Below are 15,897 nucleotides of genomic sequence, written 5' to 3' on the forward strand. Positions count from 1 at the left end.
GGTTAGATGGCCGAGCTGTTGTAACGATTTCTGCCCCACAGGTCAAGTGAAGCTTAGCCGCCTCCTTCTGCCAGCGCAGGGCCGACTGATGCTTGTTGGTCCAATCTAGTGCTTCCTGCTGTTGGTGCCTTCACTGAGCACTCCCGACTCCAGTCCTGGACTTTGCTACATAGTAAAAGCCAAAGAATGGGACACGGTGAACCCAGAGACTGGGTGGAGGGAGGGGGTTTGTTATCACACGGATGAGCCCCAGTGAACTCTGACTATGCAGATTTTTAAAGTGTGAGGCTAGCTGGAAAGCAACAAGTGCTGTATGGGGGCCACACCGTTCAGGTATGGCAAAAGAGGTGAAATTGGTGAGGGCAGTCCTCTTGTACCCTTATATTTGGGTAAACCTGTATTTGAGACTGAAGATCCTTTCTGTGACCTGAGGGTGGTAGACTGGAACCTTAATTTGAAGAAGAGGGCCTGTTTACTTAAAGAAACTCGGGAGCCCCGATGTCCGATGGGCTGACTAATGTAATGCTAAGAAAAAGAAACGCTTGATCTGAATTCCCGATGGCATTGTTCGAAGTAATCATCAGACAGTGATATACCACCCTCATGGAAAACATGCATCATAGTGCCAATATTCAAGAAAGGGGTACGGGCAGAACCCAAGAACTATCGTCCTATCGCCCTTGTCGATGTTGTTGGCAAAATATTTGCTTCACTGTTGCTAACAAAAAGTTATCTGATTGAGTAATGATGATGGGTAGGTTTGACTACTACCAATCAAGTGTTGTGAAAGAAATGGGCGAAAGTGTGAATATTTTCCAGTTGAACATTCTGTAGCAGCGTAGTTTAAGTGGGAGAGGGAGAACCTACTTAGCCTTTTTGACTTAGAACAGGTGTTCGACTCTTTCGACAGAGAACTTATGTGGTTGAAGCTAGCTTCTTGAGGATGTCCACTCGGACTAATGCTTGTAATTAAGGCCATGTATTCTGGAACCTCGTTAAGTTAGATTAGACAGTGTGGATAGTTTATCTAGATCGATTCCAACAAGCAGGGGTTTAAAACAAGGCTGATCCTTGGCACCAGCTCTTTTATGCAAAAATAAGGGGGCTCCTGGGAGTCCATCTACCAGCCATTAGTCCAGGATTCGAGAGTCTTAGCCAGATTCTTTAACTCACAATATCTTTCACAGTGGGGAAATATCCATAACATATCAGTCTTTGTCCTGCCCTGGAGCAGTCCAGCACTGAAATGCCAGGCAATTCTCCTCTGAACAAGAGTGCCAACAGCAACCCCAGACACGTGTTTTGTTCTGGTCTGACCTCATCAGTAGGGCGGAGCTGTATCTCTCTAAGAGCAGTGAGCCAGGGGTCCACATCTGGATTACCCTAGTAATTTAGGGTGAGACCCAAAGTGACTTTAATTATGCAAAAACATGGAGGGGGGGCCTGGGATTCCCTAAACCAGCCATTAGTCCTGGTTTCGCTAGTCTTAGTCAGATTCTTTAGCTCACTACCTCTTTTATAGAGACCCAAGCTACTCCTCACTGATGAGGCCCAACAAGGCTGAAACACGTTTGGGGATGCTTGTGGTCTTGTGCAGAAGGGATGTGACCAAGTAGTTCGGGCTGGGCTGCCCCTTTTGGGGTGGGACCAAGCCTGATTTGCATATGGTCTTTCCCCTTTTGTAATCACTTGGCAGGCGAAGAATGATGGTCTGGAGGGTTGCCCAGAACAATGCCAGAGGTTCCGCTTAATTGAAAACCTTCAAGTCATCACCTTTTTGTTTTGCTGTAGCAGATTTGTTGGACCCTCTGGAGAAGTCTCCATCATTCCCTACACACTTTAATGGGTGATTGATAGGTCACCTATTGTATACTGATGACCTGCTTAACGGTTTATTGAGAAGGCACCATCAACACAGGGATTTCCTTCCTTCCCCGCTTAAGGTATGATGCAACAAACTATTTACGGATTCCTTTCTTTAGCCCTAATTCAGACACCTATCGTGCCTCTTGTATCCCTCCCCATGAGCTAACAATGAGCCAAGAACCAGGCTGGTGTATGGGAATTATATTGGTATTTATTTAAATTAAAAGTAATAGAAATTAGCACAAAAATGTCAAACACCACTGTATCTGTGGCACAACACAATCAACTTATCTCAGCATAAATAACTCACAAAAGTGAGTTGAAAAGAACACAATTACAATTCTTCACTTTCTACGAATTTCACTTCAAGAAATAATTACAATGACCAATAACGAAAGCAATTATCCTATAATGTGCATTTTTGATTTTCCTGCGGGCTCAAAAGGCTAGCAGAAGATTTACAAGATTGGTACAAATACATATGGCAATTATGATTTAGCACACCTTTTGGTTTCAAATAAAAACAGGATAATTTAGCAGTTTGTTTTTCAGACCCCCTTACTTTGGTCTACGTGTTGGGGAAGTCGGACAGAGAAATTTGAAGTTTGTATTTCAGACCCCCTCCACTGAAAGGCTTGTGTTGGGGAAGCTAAATAAAAATATTGGATTGATTTAAGAACAAAGACACACCTCTTCCTTAAAGAAGTGGGGGGTCAACAGGAGAAAAAAGATTACCCAAGTAATTCATAGGCTATAGATTTCAGTGCACACTGGGAAGTGAGCTTTGTTAATTTCGAATTTTAACAAAGTTTACCCCGTATTGTTCTGCCAAATGGGGAATTAATTAAATTAATATTTTTAGTTAAATAGGCTAAGGATCTACAGTTTTGCCCCGCTCCCAGCCCACTGTAAAGGAAAATGATTGATTTAAGGCACGCAGACACCCCCACCATTTGTTTTCCCAAGGCTCAGTTTTACTTGCATAGAAAGCCTCTTTAAATAAAGTTCAAGAAAGCCAGATACACTCCGGAAACTCTGGAAGGATAGGGCTGGGGTCTGGTCACTCCACTCTCAAAGATGGCCTCCCACTCTACCCTATAGGACCCAGTCTGCTTTGAGGCCTCCCTAGAAGTAGACGGCTCCAGACAGATGCACTCTCAGCAATCTCCTCTGGTGTTTCCTTACAGCTGTCAGATGGTAAGTTTCGGCAGCCCTCTCTTTCTGTCAGTGTTTCTCTGTCTCCTCCTAGTGCAGTCCCCCTTGTACAGCAGCGATGACACCACCAATTTTACAATCTTGGGGAAGTATCCTGCAATAATTCCCTCAAATAGGTTTTGACAGTTACCCTTCTCTCGCCTCCCAAACCCAGCCTCCAAGTCAGGATTGGTTTAGGGGTCTGGAACACCGCATGGCAAGTCCCATTTGTAGTCGTAATTTGTTCTCCTTTCAAATGTATGGCAAAAACTAGTTGTGTATCAACTTCATAATTTTACTGGCAATTGCCATAATATACATATTTTCTGATTCAGCTAATCATAGGGAATTGGATAAGCCGACCACCAGGTCTCTACCATGACCTTGTGGCACATTTCTGCCCTTTCCATAAAAAGTCAGAGTTATGAATATGTACGTGATTATCGATATCCCTAATTTTTTCTCCACCTGCTCGCCAACTCACATTTGGTACATGTTCAGATCTGCCAGAAACACATCTTAGATTATCATTACAGTTCCATGAGTCACAGGTGGATGAATTGTAAATCTCGAATTGCCTGAAAATTACATAGAAAATAGTACGTAGGTGAAGAAAATGTGCCCTATGGTTGCAGAGAAAAAGGCCTAAATGATAATAGTCCTTTTAAATTAATTGTGAAACTTCATGTGGGAGAAAAGGCAACTCTCCTGCCTTCTGGACATTTGTTTTCACTGGGTCAGCCTGTACCCAGAGTTTTATCGTCTTTGTGTTGGAAGCTTACTCTTTGAAGTTGTTGCCTGCATTTTCACACATATTGGTCATGCTCTAGCCAAGGGGAGCTTCTCCTGCAGTCAATGTCTTTAGAGCCAGCAAGTCTGGGGAACACTGAATTTTGTCACCTTTAGCATGACACTTTATTGCAGTTGGTAATTAGATGGGAGATGTGACATCCAGGCTGGCAGAGGGACATTTCCTAGTGAAGTTTGCCCACAGCCAGCAAAAGGGTTTGCCTTGGGCTAACATTTTCCATGAACACAAAGTGACTGTTCAAATGTCACTGATATTTCGTATGTGAAACATCATATACCTTGCCTTTTGCCAACCTGCACATCATGTCTTATCCCGGACATTTGTCTGTGAGCAGAGATACATTTTCACATTTAAACTGCTTTTGCTTACATAAACCAATGCAAGCTGTTTTTGTGTTCCTGTTTAAAAATCCTTTTTTTCATGTGAAAGGGATCTTTGTTTCCTCCTTCTTTTGTGAATTAAAATGCTGCTTTTCATTTGGTAATGACAGGTAGGCCCCTTTTCCACATGGCTCTTCCGTTTGTTTCAGTGTTTAAAATCCTGCTGTTCGTGTGAAAGGGACTTCTATTTGGGGCCTTTGAATGCACCCCACACCTGGTCCTTATAGACTGGACACCATTTGGTCTTCAGCAGCAATTGGTGGACTTGCTGCAATATACAGATTAAAACTATCGGAGAATAAACATACCAAAACAAATATCCTTATCCTTGAATCAGTGGCAAAGGTGGTTCCTAAATCAAGAACAGGTGGCCAACGTGAAATCATTTACCTACTTGGGGATGTTGGTAAATATTTGTGTAAATGACAGCCCAAGCATAGCTCAATTAAGGCTAAAAACGAAGCATCTAGCGGTACAGGCCGCTATTCTACTTTAAATGTTCAGGCATTTCTATTTGATACCGACCATAACTTTGTATAGACTGATGGTGGTAGCCATACTGACTTAAGGTCAAGTATTTCTTTCGACTGCACAATCATTGTGGGTTACACTGGAGGGCTTATTTTGGAAGAAAGTACTGTTCCTTCCTAGTACGGCCCCTATGCCAGTGATACGGTATGAACTGGGCTTGCATCTCTATATTCAATAGTGGTATGGAAGTCTCTTGCTATATACCGGAAATGTATAAGTCAATTGCCAGTAAGAAGTTTTTCATTGTTGAAGGATGTTTTAAAAAAACAAACCAAACCAACTCAAAAGGCATGGAGATTGGCATGCTCTGCTATTCTATCTGACCTAAACAGATCAGAAATCACGCTAATCTCCAACCCAGAATCAGTCAAGATTAAACTGGGGAGAAAGGATTGGTTGGACATAATTGATCAAAGGACCCAGTACAGGATGTATAAAGATTTTAATGTGGAAAGTCGGGCTTATAACACCTTGCCAAGATACTTAAGACTGTTCCCTTGCAGTTTCTACAGGTCAAGATTGAACTTGTACCCAACCAACGAGAACTTGAAGGCGAGGAAAGCATGGAAGGGAACACATCTTAATTGCAGGTTTTGTGATATGGAGGGAGGTGTGGAAACATTACATCATTTAATATCACTTTGTCGTGGGTTGTCAGAATAATGACACTGTCTCTGGGAAAGAGCTAACACCTCAACTACAGAGGATTGGTGGATAATGATGGTCTGTGGTGAAATTGTGACAATAATAGCACTGATCAATTATTTGGGGAACATTTTACGTGGACAAAAATAATTTTTTATTGATTGTTTGAATTTTAAATGCGGTATTTCATACTTTTTCTGAATGGTTTTATGAATTTCAATACTGTTTTAAGTGATATTGTATAACAGGTGAAAGGTTTATAATTAAACCAAACACCTTAATAAGAATAATAAAATATTTGGGTTTTGCCTCTTAAATTTTCCTGAGAAGGTTAACATTAACCTTTGTCTGGAAGGAGAAGGGAACGGGGTCTTTACCATGTTTGTGATTGCACAGATCATTGGGTTTTCAGACCAAAAAGGCATGCTTGTCACCAAGAGGCTTCTGATTTGTGTTCTTGCCGGCCTTGCAGAGTTGAATGTATATACATCATGGCATACTGATGGCTCCAGAAAGAGGGCCGTTGAGGGATTTCTGAGTTCAGGCCTCGTCGTTACAGCCATCTAGAACTTTCACAGAGCACGCCTCGTGCAAACACGAAACATTATATCGGAAGCAGCTTTTCAGTCGCAGCCACCCACTGGCCTATGCCTTTCAGCATGTGATGATGGCTTGCACTGCTGCAGTGGTCACTCCGTACACATGACTGCCAGGACGCTCTCGCAACTTCCAAAGTCACAATGAGCTTTTATCGAAATTCTGCAATTGCTCGGCTCTGGCTGCGTCACATTTTGAAGTGTTTATATTGGCAGAGCTGCGGCCTCTCCTTCCCTTCTGATTTTTCAGCTGTGTTTTTAGGCACGCTGTGAAGTTTACTGGCCTCTGTGTTTGATCGCTGGTCAAGCATCACCCACTCTCGCGCCAGTCATTGATGAGCAGTCGTCAGTCGGCTCTGGCGCCCTGTAGGGCTAGGCAACTATTTTTTTTTTTTTTTTTTTGAAAAATCTTTATTGGTTTTTCGAAACATATAGCAGACAGCGCATTGGCGGAGCGGTGTAGTATGTGTAATAACAAAACATCAACCTTAACATTCCCTCCCCACCCATTCCACCCCCCTCCCCTCGAGACCACAGTTTAAGCCTCAGTCCTCAATAGGCTTGCATGCCGAGCAGGGACTGCCAGGACTGTTTGGTGCGCTGTCTGGTGTTGCTGAACGGAGAAGCGGCTCCGTCAGCTCTACCCAGCGGAGAAGATCTGCACTGGAGTCTAGTTTTTGTACCAGGATAGCCACTTCCCAAGCCGCCGTCTCCGCGGTGACCCATCTCTTGAGGTCGTACCACCAAAGGGGCTCGCTAGGCCCCCCTGCGCTCTTCCAGCCCATGGCTATGCGCCTTTTTGCTCTTATATAAATCAAGTCCAGGAGTCTATTTAGGGGCTTGTTCTTGGTGCTTCGCCTGTATGTCCCCAGTATGCAAGCTGCAGGTTCATGAATTTCAACTTCAATCCCAGCCAGCGCCACCCTATCTTTCACCCGGGTCCAAAACCTCAGGACCACGGGGCAGCTCCAGAACATGTGGGTCATTCCTGCTTGCGGCGCATGGCATTTGGGGCATGTCTGTGGCGAGGCCCCTTTGAACTTTGATATGGCGTCAGGTGTAAGGTAGGCTCTGTTTGTGATGTATAGCTGTATTAATTGGAGGCGAGCGTTCCTGGAGGTCTTTTTGTGGTAGTGGGTAATCCTCTCCCATGTGTTGTCCTCGAATACAAGGCCCATTTCGCTCTCCCATCTCTTTTTGCATTTTAGTTCTTTCGTTGTCGTTGCTAGTAATAGGGCCTCGTATATTCTGGAGGTTTCGTGGCCTCCCTCGGCAGTGTCTAGCAGTGTTTCGATGGTTTCGATCTCGGTAAATTGATTGTCTACCTCAGGCCATCTCTTCTTTAAGGCCAGTGTTACTGCCCCATGAAGCAAGAACTGCCCGATGGGCAGGCCCGTCGACTCGCAGAGGTCGGGAAATGTCAAAAGTTTGTGTTCTTGCATGAGGTCGCCCAGTGTAGGCACTCCATAAGGCTCCCACACCGAGCGAGTTTCGGTGTGCCCCCAAGAGGGTGTCGCCATGACTGCAGCGATGGGGATCTGTGGGGAGTAAGGGTCTCTTAGTCCTACAGCCTTGCAGGCCCTCTTCCAGAGCTGAGTTCCCAGCTTGGCCAGGTATGGGAGACGTCGTGGCGCCCCCTTCTCGACCCATAACAAGTCTCTAAGTAGCAGTAGCGGCAGAGCCGGCTGAAGAAGTCTGGTGTCAGTGGTGGTTTCATCTGCCATCCAGTGCGTTACATGTTTCAATTGGCTGGCCAGGAAGTATAGTTCAAAATTAGGGACTTTCAGTCCGCCCCTCTCGTAGGGCCTCTGGAGGATGTCAAGCCCCACCCTGTGCCTGCCTCCCTGCCATAGGAATCCTCTGCAGAGATTGTTCAGGCCTCGGAAAAAGGCTGAGGGGATGTTGTAGGGGACGTTGGTAAAGCAATGCAGTAGGCGTGGGAGCGCTACCATTTTGAGGAGACCTGCCCTCCCTGCCACAGAGAGAGGGAGTTTCCCCCAGAAAGCCATGGAGTTAGTAAGTGCGTCCATTGTTCTGACTGTGTTGAGAATGTGTTCAGTGTTCGGGCTACGGTGTATGGTAATACCCAAGTATTTGAAGGACGTCACCTGCCACTGGAGAGCTAGTGGGGGCAGGGATCCACCCTTATTGCTATATAATGCTGCGAGGGGGTAGAGACACGACTTGTCTTTGTTTATCTGGATGCCTGTGTGTTTTTGGAAGCAGTCAAGTGTCTCCAAGATGTAGGGCAGTAGGTGCTCGGGGTTATTTAGGTAGAGGAGAGTGTCGTCCGCGTACATGGAGATAAGGTGTGTCACTCCATCTAGTATGATGCCTCCCCCGCCGTATTCCTGCCGGATGTACGCGGCCACTGGTTCTGCAGCAATGATGTAAAGCATGGGGGATAAGGGACATCCCTGTCGTGTACCTCTATGGAGGGGCCATTTGTCGGAGTACGTCTTATTGGTACGCACTCTGGCCACGGGGTGGGTGTAAAGCAATTGGGTCCAGTTAAGGAAGGCGGGTCCAATGCCCATCCTGACCATGGTGGCGTACAACCATTCCCAATTGACCGAATCAAAGGCCTTGGTGGCGTCTAATGATGCCACCGCGTATTTCTGGGTGTCTTGCTCGGTGCAGTATATGATGTGGTGCAACCTGCGTAAGTTTTCAGTGATAGAGCGCCCGGGTACATAACCAGTTTGGTCGTGGTGAATCAGCAGGGGGATCACCTTGCGTAGTCTATTGGCGAGGAGTGCCGACAGTATTTTGCAGTCGACATTTAGCATAGAGAGAGGTCTATATGAACCGCAATCTGTCCCTTCTTTGCCGGGCTTCAGCAAGGGGATGATTATTGCTTCCCTCATGGAGTCAGGGAGTAAGCCGCGTTCAAAAGCCTCGTTGTATACTTGTGCTAGCAGAGGGGCAAGGGTCTCCTCGTATGTCTTATAGAATTCCCCGGGGAGGCCGTCCATGCCTGGAGCCTTCCCAGAGGGTAATGATCTAATGGTTGCCTTGACTTCGTCTGGGGTGATCGGGTCTTCCAAGGCTACGGCCAACTGCGGGTCTAGCTTGGGTAACTCTATGCAGTCTAGGGCGTCCTCGATCCCGGTATCCAGCGAGGGCGGGGCCTGGGAGTATAGGTCCTGGTAGTACTCAGAGAAGACCATGTTAATTTCTGCCTGGGTGTGCACCGAAGTGCCATCTGGTCTGAGGATGTGGCAGGAAGCTGTAGGGCTAGGCAACTATTTGCACAATGTTCAGAACGTCTTGTAGCCAAGACCCTCCTGTCTTGGTTGAGTTGTCAAATTGGGGAAGTGTGCTTATAATGTTTGGACGGTAACTCCCATAGTTCCTCTGCTGTGTGTTATGTCGGGCTACTTCTGGCTTGCAGTGAAGATCCAGGACTACCTACACCAAGCACCAAGCGGGCATCTTTCGACTAGTAAGCTGCCATGGACACTTTTTTTTCGCAGTGGCAAGGTTTTGCAATTTTAGTTCGGATGCGTCCTGTCCAGTCAGGTGGTTTAGAAGGGGGGCAGTGGGCGAAAAGGCAGAAAGGGTAAGGGGCCTTGAAAAACATAAAGCCTTGGGTGTCTGCTGTTGGTGGATTGATTAAATGCTAAATATTCTGGGTTCAGTGTGGCACCACCCTGTGAAAGGTCGCCTTCAGGATAACAAAACTCGGACAAGACCGCCCCTGTAGGATCCACGGTGAATGAATGTAGGGCTAGAAATTGGGATTCGATGAGCAGGAGCTAAAACCAGCTCCTGGGTGCCAGGCATCGCCCAGGAGGCAGGAACTACCCCTGTGAACCGGACACAAGCCCCCAGCTCACACAAAATGCAACTTCCACATGAAATGCACACTACCTTTTTACGCTTCATGTATGATCCATTACACTTACATGTGTAGCAGCTGTGCCCCCATTTGACTTTACTAATATTATAACATTCTCAAAGTTAATGTCAAATAAGCATGTTTGGAAGGCACCAGTTGGCCTGGAGAGCCAAAAGTAGATCTTGATAGCTGTTGCTTTCAAGCTACCCAGGCTCCCTTAGGCTTTAAGCAGGAGTTAAATGGCTCCGTTATTTCAGTCCCTGTACTTACTTCAACAAAGATATTGTGTCTTCCTCATTGATTATTGGACTGATTGTCACGTTGTGGTTAGATGTGGCAGTCCTGAACATCTTTTTGTTTCTTCATCTCAAATGTCCAAAGTTATCCCCGTGATATCACCGGATAAAGAAAGGCACATTGACTTACGTGCAGAATGTGTCTCGTGCGGTCCAGAAAAGAGCCCTGGTGGTGTTCGATGGCATATCGGTGAAATACATGTCATCTCTGATGAGTCATGTTAAGCTGGAGGCTGAAGTCAAGCAGCACTTGGCTGATGGAGTTCTCTGGGCCCACGCTTGTTTTGCATCTTTATATCTGGGCCAAAGAACTGGCAAATTTACTCTTCACAGTCAAGCTCCTGTCCAGCAAAGGCAGTAGAAATGTATGCATACTGGTCTATTTCATCCGAACCTGTATCGTGGAGAATGTGGCCATATCTGTCTAAGCAGGGAAAAGAGAAGAGTTTAGGGAATATTATGAATCTTTGTTCCACTGATCACTTTAATCCCCAGCTGCAACTTGATTACTTGGAGGAAGCTGACCATCAGATCGCAAGCGAGCACAAAGCATTGCTTGACTCCAGAATAACAGTGTGTTGCCAAGAGTCATGTCAACTATTAAGGTGAAGGTGCGAGTCTCGAAAGACCTCCCTACCCTCTTCTATAAAATAGTTTGTAAAGATTTGTGCCTCCTCCTACGGCGTTATTTAATCCATGTTTGCAGGGGGTGTGAAGTGACGGGCTCAATGAGCGAGGTGACCTTAAGGCCATTTAGAAAGCAAGGCTTGGATGCGAAGCTGTGTAGGTCCTTTAGCGAAAACAAAAAGCTGAGGGCTGGACGGTTTAGAATGAATCTTAAACCTCTGGCATTGCTCTGGGCAACCTTCCAGACCACCGTTCTTTGCCTGCCAAGCCATTACAAAAAGGGAAATGCCATATGCAAATCAGGCTTGGTCCAGCCCAAGCTACTTGGTCACATCCCTTCTGCACGAGACCACAAACATCCTCATCCATGTTTCGGCCTCATTGGGCCTCATCAGTGTGGGTAGCTTGGGTCTCTAGGCCCAGCAGGCCTGGGACCCACATCTGGGCATGCGCGTCCCACTCGGGGTGCCTATTGGTGATGGCTGGAAGGTTTAGAATTAATCTTAATCTCTGGCATTGCTCTGGCCAATCCTCCAGACCATCATTCTTCACCTGCCAAGCCATTACAAAAGGGCAAAGGCATATGCAAATCAGGCCTTGTCCCACCCCCAAAGGGGCAGTCCAGCCCAAACTGTTTGGTAACATCCCTTCTGCATGTGCTCCTTTAGTCCACAAGGGTTCAGGAAACATGGATGTTAAGATTCATACCAAGATTTTGGCATCACATTGCAAGCATATCAACACTTTTGTACTCCGAACAGGCAGGGTTTGACCATGATCGCCAAACATTTGACAATATAAGAGAGGGAATCGACTTGCTGAGTAGGAGCCCGATGTTCTCGGTGGCGTTTTGGCCACCAGGGATGCTGGAGTCTCCTGCATAGTTGCCCCGCCCCCACTCTGCGATACTACCACATGCCTAGTGCAGATTACCTGAAAACATGGATGAGTTGCTTTTGATCACTGCATCATGACTATGAAATTATTGTATTCAAGTGATTTAACGCGCGTTCATAGGCAGGCTCGGACTGCCCAATAGGGCAATGGGCCCATGGCTGAATGAAATACACAAAATGTTGGTATGGGCTAGTTTTTGGGATCAAAGTGACCCATTTTTGGCCAATTTGGGCCAGTTTGATGAGTGAATTCACTCTGCAGCTAGTAGTTTTGACCAGTGTTGCTGAATAAATATTCTTTAAAAAGCACAATTTGCATCACACTTTATCAAAAACCTCCCCCTTGATTACTATTCAAACAGTGTCACAAAAGGAATGTCAAGCCATTTGCAATGGTGGGCCACTTTTTCATTGGCGCCCTTTGAACGCCCAGTCCAAGCCTTTTCGTAGGTATCTACGGGTAAATCTGCAGCGCTGCTATAGGAGTAAGCATCACCGATGAACACATGCAGGCTTGAGCAGAGTCCAGGAAAGGCTATGGCGCGCGCTTCCGTCGGGCCTTTGACAGAAGGCTGTCATCCGTCGGGCCACGCCCTGCCACACTCGTCCGATGCATCTGCCTTCATTATGTCCTGGACAGCATATGGCTCGCAGCTTTGCCATCTGTAGGCGTCTGGGTCAGTCTGGGACATAAAATCGCACAGGAGGCCAGTGAAAATGTAGCTCGCGTTTACACGTGTCATTTCTATTGCTTCAGTAACGTACTCTTATCCAAGGGTGAAATTTGGGTAAGTTGTGCATATAGTGCATCTTAAAATATATTCAGCCAGTAACGGGTGAAAACTAGTAGCTGCTGCAAAGTGCAGTATCTTATGAAAATGTGCCTCTTTAGCCCACACAACCAGCTTGTGCATTGCCCTTTAGGCCATTGCAAGCCTGATGGGCATAACAGAGGTGTGATCTGTCTCTATTAGGAAAGCATTCAACTACAGTGAGTGTGCCAGTCCGGTAACAACGGTGCCGGTAAGCTACCGGCACCGTTGTTACCGGACTGGCACACTCCGTGTGCTGCGTTTGGGTGCCCGATCGCCCACCAGGTCTGACCTGGCGGGCGGCACGGCACCCGCCCGCAGACTTGGTTGGACGCACACAGTGCTGGTGCTTCCGTCCTCCCCATTCCCATTGAGTCCTATGGGATTTGTATGGGAATGGGGAGTAACCTTTTCCAATGCCTGGCTTCAGGGACAGCCGAGGGCTGTAATGCCCCGGTTATTCCCCATTGCCAGGCGCCAGAAAAAAAAAACATGACTCCGGCGGCAGCTGCCGTTTTCACCGGCACGGCTACCACCAGAATCGTAATGAGGTCTTTGTTTGTAAGCAGAAAGTACCACTACTAGCAGTTCTTTCAGAGGTGATCACTTTTTAAATTTTTTTATTTAAAAAAAAATAAAAAATTTTGAAGGCTTTGTTCTGAAGGTTTGACCGTGTGGGATTTCTGGTATTCATTCTAGTATTTATCCTTATTAGTTGATATTGTACTGGCAATGCTATTTTCACCACAATTGTTCGAACGCATATAAGGGGGCAGAGTTTCATCTTGGGGATAAAAACCTCTAGATATGCACCCCATTTGCTTCACTTTTTTTAGATTGTGTCTGAAGCTGCGCTCACCCTCCCACCGAAACGCAGAATCCAGATGGGCTGTGAGGAAACATTTGCATATAATGAACTTAATTGGAGATTATTTGCATACTCTTGACAATTCTGAAAGCAGGACTGGATGTATAGGAGAGCATGACCCCCATCGTCTGCATCAGTGAGCGTTTATTAATTTCTCACTGTCGGACCAGCACATTAGACCACATTAAACTATTAGATCTTTTGGGGCATCCCTTGCCCCTGGATTCATCCAGCTTTTTATCCTCCACCGATCCTACCATCACGAAGAATAATGGCTCGTACTGGATGTCCCATCCCAGCTAAATTCTGGACACTATTGCAGCCCGCATGCTTTAAACCTTCTGTGACTACAGTGATCTTGATGACTAATTGTGCCCATTGCGGTGCATGGAATCTTTAGGGTTCGAAATTGAGGGGAGCTGGGAGCTGTTTAGCTCATTCTTGTGGTCCATAAGAGCCTGATTAGCATGGCATCAATAGCTATCGGGAGCTTCTCTTGGCTCCCCAAGCCAACTGATACAGAAAAAGCACAGCTATGTGGATTTAACTCTGCATGTTCTGTAAATAAAAATGAGGACATGCCTATACAACCTTTAAAGCAGAGGGGGGCCCAAATTATATGTTTGCATCTTATGTGGAAGTTAATTTGCAGAAATCTATGTGTACTATCTCCTGGTCGCTGGTTAATCCTGGATACCTAGGAGCTGCTTTTATCTCCTGCTGATCAAATCTTAACTTTGATTGCTGAATCTTTGATTACTGGATACCATCTCTTTGCCTAGTTCCTTGATGAGTGGTAACAGTTATGCCACGATGTCCCTCGTTCTCGTGTCTCTCTTGGTAGGGATACTGGCATCATGCCTTCCTGCTTCTGTTGCAATTCGGGAGTGGGGCACAGCCGTTTACTTTGCCGTCTGGCCATGTTTCACATCTCTGGCAAGACTTATTCGGAATCCCCAGAAGGCCAATGTGTGTAAAGAGTGACGTTTCTCCCCACACATTAAGGGGAGAAAAAACAGAATTCTTTAAATCTGGTTGTTGCGATGTAGATCCACCTGGCACTTCCAGGCTCCTACCATCCAGGATCATGTGGTGTTTTCGTTTTGCTTTAATCAATTCTGGAAAGTAGTGTAGCGACAGTTGGATGGACACAAAGTTTCAGTGTGGGGTTTAAATGCAGCTTCAAGGATCAGAGTAAATTTTGTCTGGCTGACTGGGGCCTAAAAAAGCAGAAATACTTTGTTGTAATTTGAAAGTACACTGCTGTCTGGCAGACTAAAAGACCAGCATGGAAAGTTCAACACTGCGAAATGCACCAACAGTATTGTCAGAAACAGGAAGACAAAAATTAACTGTCATGTGTGTGAACTACCAGGCTGAAAAGAAACAAGGCCTTCCTTCCATGACAGGATATTGAGACCCTGAAATGCATTTTTCCCAAAGAGATACCTGCCATAGAAATTAATGCATTTAGCATTTTGGGTTGAACATAAGTAATTACAGAGGAAACTCCCTGGCCTTAACCATTCTAATGTATATTATAAAGGGAAGTTGGATAGTGATGGCCTGATGCGAGATATTAAAGCAGGCCTCGCATGTAAAGGAATTGCAACATACAAAAATACCATTTTTATTTGTGCATGTAGAAAAACTGTGCTTAGCCAAATTACATTTTCTCGTGATATCCAAAGGCCCAAGCACTGCACAGATCCCCACTACCCCTTCCCTTAGCCAAATATCAGGGAATGTCTTTGAAGCCCACAGAGCCAGAAAAGTGAGTAGTGCTTGTGCCAGACTAAGGTTTTATGACTGTGAAAACAAAAGACCCAGTTAATGGAAGTCAATTCTTAAAATTACATAGAATTAAAATGTGATTCCTTGTGAAGTCCAGGATCTAACTGACAAGTTACAGGAGGCTGCCACATAAGTGAGGGGGTGGAGTTGCACCCTTTGCTTAAGGAAGATACGGACATATGGGCATTAGTCCTGGGATAAAGAAATGTTAAGTACTTATACAGCATTCTTGGGTCAATGAAGGCCAGAGACCAGACCTACATACAGATCTTAGGAACAAAAATGTGCCAGTTAATTGAAGGCAAACATTTGCATGTAATTATGTTTTCATAGGATTATATGAAGGATCATGCTTTGGTCATTATCTCAAGAAACCCAATTCACACGATGGTTCAAATATAATTAAAATTCCTATGCGATGACCTATCTGTTGAGACAAATATGATAGAAATTCAACATTGGGAACTAAAGTTATCAGCTGAAATGTGATAGCTTCCCAGAAAATGTCATGAAGCAGAGATTCAGGGAGATATCTTGTTGAATTAGATATCTGTATAGAAAATCTTGTTGATTACTGTCATCTTTCTTGAATAAATGACAAACCTCTGCCATTCGAACCTGCAACATCATGCTGAAATGACACATTTCATTATGCCCAGCATGATTAGGCCATTTCGGAAACCTATAGTTTGTGACTCTTATTTTTAAATTTAACGTGTTTGCCATGTTGTAGTGTTTAA

The 15,897-nt window shown here is 45.4% G+C and overlaps 1 protein-coding gene across 4 annotated transcripts in view; it reads left to right on the forward strand.

Annotated features, from left to right (window-relative positions):
- CTIF (cap binding complex dependent translation initiation factor) overlaps positions 1–15,897 on the forward strand; it is a 1,422,510-nt gene that overhangs the window by 28,571 nt on the left and 1,378,042 nt on the right. The gene's annotated exons all lie outside the window — the stretch shown is intronic.

The sequence above is a fragment of the Ambystoma mexicanum genome, chromosome 6p, assembly GCF_040938575.1.
Source record: "Ambystoma mexicanum isolate Mex_15411 chromosome 6p, UKY_AmexF1_1, whole genome shotgun sequence".
NCBI lineage: Eukaryota > Metazoa > Chordata > Amphibia > Caudata > Ambystomatidae > Ambystoma > Ambystoma mexicanum.